The sequence below is a fragment of the Vigna radiata genome, unplaced genomic scaffold, assembly GCF_000741045.1.
Source record: "Vigna radiata var. radiata cultivar VC1973A unplaced genomic scaffold, Vradiata_ver6 scaffold_273, whole genome shotgun sequence".
NCBI classification, from domain to species: Eukaryota; Viridiplantae; Streptophyta; class Magnoliopsida; order Fabales; family Fabaceae; genus Vigna; species Vigna radiata.
In genome coordinates, this window is record NW_014543808.1 from 89,314 (window position 1) to 93,604 (window position 4,291).

General features: G+C 35.5%; 1 long non-coding RNA gene across 1 annotated transcript in view; it reads left to right on the forward strand.

Moving 5' to 3' along the window:
• Positions 1-3,060: 3,060 nt before the first annotated feature.
• The window catches only part of LOC111241185, a 2,729-nt gene continuing 1,498 nt past the window's right edge, over positions 3,061-4,291 (forward strand). The window contains exons 1-2 of the long non-coding RNA XR_002666997.1: positions 3,061-3,316; positions 3,464-3,536. This is a non-coding gene — a long non-coding RNA (uncharacterized LOC111241185). The remainder of the gene's footprint in view (positions 3,317-3,463; positions 3,537-4,291) is intronic.

Consider the following 4,291-nt stretch of genomic DNA (forward strand, 5'->3'; position numbering starts at 1 on the left):
CAAGATTAATAGTGTCATAATCACGAAGACAAACAAGGTCACCACATGTAGTAGTAGTAACACGATCACCATCATCATTATCTTTTTCTATTTGCTTACCCTTTTTGTCTTTGCTCTCTTTCTTCCACAAAAAACAATTCTTCTTTATATGCCCTGTTTTGTGACAATAATGACACTTCACATTCTTGTATCGAGATCTGGACTTTCTCCTGCTTTTATCTCTACTACTATTTTGTTCTTTCTTTTGGCTTCTCCCCCTATTCTCTGTACTAAGCACTTCTGAATGAGTTGAAGTACCCTGTGTCTTCCTTCTCATCTCCTCATTAAGAGCACCACTCTTTGCCATTTGCAAAGAAATATCACCATTAAGGGTAGCACTTATCATGGAAACCCGAAATGTCTCCCACGAATCTGATAAAGAGTTTAATAAGAATAAGCCCAATAGATCATCATCAAATTTTATACCCACTCCAGCTAATTGATCATAGCGTCCTTGAAATTCACTCAAGTGATTTGAAACAGGAGTTCCTTCCTTGTACTTTAACTCCACAAAATTTTCCAGCAAGTACAATTTATTAGTCCCTGACTTAGAGGCATACAAGGACTCAAGCTTATCCCATAGGGTTCTCGCATGTGTCTCATTAGCAACAAAATTATAGACATTGTCATCAACAAACTGCCTGATAAATTCACATACCTGTTGATGTTCAAAATCCCATCTTCATCTGACTTGGATTCTGGCTTATTGGAAGCAAAAACAGGATGGTGCAAATTTTTCACAAATAGCAAGTCCTTCATCTTTCCTTTCCATAAGTGATAATTTTCTCCATTCAACGGAATCAATTTTGTATGTGCCTCCATCATTCACGCAAATTAAACAGTCCCTTAACCAAAGAGCTCTGATGCCACTCTGATGGGAGAAAGGGCCAAAACTAATAACAACTTATCAAGGAGTAATAATGCAACGGAAATTCAATCCCCCTTCTTGCGAGAATCTGCGAGGAGCACCAAACAAATAGAACAAAAATAGAATCCAAAGCACAAAAAGACACCAACAATTTTTAACGTGGAAAACCCCTCAATGCAAGGGTAAAAACCACGAGTCATCCAGACCAAAGAAAAATCCACTATGACCAATAATAGGGTACAAAAGATTATCCAATAATAATACCAAAAGGTATTTTCAATAAGCCAAATTAACTAAGCACAAATGCTTACAAATGAGAACAAAGAAGATGAAAATTCTCCAAAACAGGGCTTCTGGTGCGGGACCGATTTCTCCCAAACTAGACCTCCGATTGACGATCCGAACGGTCAGAATGAAGAACCATATGTCTGAAACCTACTGTCCAAAAATCAGCTTGATCCAACGGTTAACGACTGCACAGAGTCAAAAACACCATTGCAGGTTTAGGGTTATGCGGGAATGACTTTCTCTCTTTCTTTTTCTCTTACTTGGCTTTTGCTTCTCTTCAAATGACTCTCTTGTGCTCTACTAATGTGACCCATCTCATTTTAACCTAATGAGACATAATGGACCACACTATTTGGCCCTATTCTCCACATAGGAAGGGAGTCCAATAACCCAACACTTGTTTCCCTCATCGGGGCTAGATCTACATAGGTGCCGCAAGAGGGCTCCACTATCTGCATACATGTGCAAAGCACGTCATCTTTCACCGTGATGTGAAGAGTACCAACATTTTATTGGATGAAAAATGGGTGGCCAAAGTTTTAGACTTCGGGTTATCCAGAATTGGGTCCATGAGTTCTTCAATGACCCATGTGAGTAATCGAAAGGGATAAACCATTGGAGAATTGGACCCACGAGTTCTTCAAGAAAATGGAAGAAGAAAGGGAAAAACCAGTGGAGAATCGAAACGGTGGTGGATGGCGAGAAGCGGAGAACGCATTGTGTCGAAAGGGCGCAGTTGCGTAGAGGCGGACTTTGCCCAATTAAGAACCCTAATTGCTGATCTGATTTCAATCACCAACATGTGGCAATCACTTAATCTCATGAATAAAAAGAAAAGCAACATGACAGAGAGTGAAGAGGAAAGCTGGCATAAAACGTGGCCTCGTTGTTTGCCACATCAAACAAAAGTTAACATTGTTCAATTTTAAGGACTAATAGTAATAGTTTCAAAACTATGAGGACTAAAAGCAATCAAAGTTTCAAGTAAGGACTAAGCCCAAAATCGTGTGATACTTAAGAGACGAAAAACATATTTAACCCTAAACAAATTATATTATATTTAAATTACTCTTAATAATATCAAAGAAGTATCTTTACTAAAAAAGTAAAACAATAAATCTAGATAGTAAATAAAAATTATTCATATGAAAGTAAATCTTAATTATTAGGTGAAATTATTCTGATTGGTTTTCATTTGATCCATAGTCTATTCAACATATTAAAAAATGAATTATGATATCGTCATTAAAATAGTTAAATTACTCTTAAAAATATGAAAAAGAATATTTTTATTAATAAATACAATTAATCTAAATAATAACAAAAAATATTCATATATTCAAAAATATATTTAAAATTATGTAATTCAAAAATACTATAAAAGATGAACAAAACCTCTCCTCCTCTAATGACAGACCCCATTCCATCCAACAATCAGTGAAACCATTATAATCTGGGCTGCTGCCCTTTTTGTGAGAAGGGAATGGAAAAACTTTAATATGAGAAAGCTTGAATGTGGAGTGTGCACAAGCTTAAATGTGAAGGCACACGAAAACGGAGAAAACTTAGTCTGATAGAGTTAAGGATTTAAACCTAATTTTAATAAATGATATTTTTGAGATTAAGGCTTTCATGGGAGTGCAGGAAAAAAAAAAGGTGCAAGAAGAAATACCCAATTCTTTATCATGGGAAATATTTTATTTTCTTAAACCAAACACAAATAATATTGATGTTGTAAGAACCTGTATATATAAGTAAAATATAGTATATATATATATATATATATATATATATATATATATATATATATATATATATATATATATATATATATATATATATATATTAAAAGAAAGGGATGAAAGCTAAAATAAAAATAAAGAGAGGGGCCTTTTATTAAAAAGAAAATTTGTTTCTAATATTGTTGTTGGACCCCCTGCCAAAGCTGAAGCCATTCTCCTGAAAACATTCTTTCTCTAAACAGTTTCTTTTTCTCCTAGCTCTGCCTTCTCTCTAGCCTTCCATTCCACTGACTCAGTGCATGTTCTGTTTGGTGGTACCCCTGCGACCGCCCTGTAGAGAGCTTCCAAACCATCCTATTGGTTTTACGTTCCGTAGCCGGTAAGTGGTTTTCCCCTTTTCTCCGTTGTTTCTAAAACCTACGGCATGCTATTTTACTGAATGCATGCCACTAGAAGCGTTCTATTTCAAATTTGTGGTAATTTCTAGCATAAAAAGCTAATTCTATCATCATTGGGTGATTTATAGGGTGTCTTTGAAATTTGTTGTGAGGAGCATTGTTTAGAGCGTTCTTGTCAAGTTAAACTGTGAAACTTTCCCGGTAAGGGGAGCTAATTATTTTTTTTATTGAACCTGTTTCAGTGTTTTATGCATGATTAATTTTAAAAATATGATGTTCTGTTGGGATTGTGATCGATTTCCTGTGTACTGTTTGATGAATATAATTTGTGTTAGTTACTGTGATTAATTACTGTTTGATGTTTGATAATACAATTTGTGTTAGTTACTGTGATTAGTTACTGTTTGATGTTTGACGAATATAATATGTGTTAGTTGCTGTTTGATGAATATAATCTGTGTTATTTGGGACTGAGTTAGTTACTGTGATTGATTATGTTTTGGGAAAGGTTTGGGGCCAGACTTAATTAGTACTATTTGGGTAGCATCTGAATGCACAGGCACTGTTTCAGGTCTCTATAAGAAGAAGTGAAATGTTAAAATTGGTCATTTGAGGTCTAAAGTATAATAGAACAGTTTGGATGATTTAAATAAATCATAAGGGGCTGTTTGAGAGTACTTTGTTGGTAGGATAGAGAGAACCTAAAAACCAGAGCCACACATCCCTGATCATAGAACAGCCCTGGCCTAGTCCAGTCCGTTGCGACTAGTCATATGTGTTGGTGTCGAAGGTGAGTCTGATGCGTCAGACATCTGTTCTCTCTCCGGTGACCAATTGGGGTACGAGAAGGATGAGGAAAAATATAGAGTTCTTAGGCTAGTTATATAACCAGCAAGGAAATTGGGTTGTGTTGGGTTGGTAAAAGAGGGAACATTGTAAGTTATTTAGAGATAATA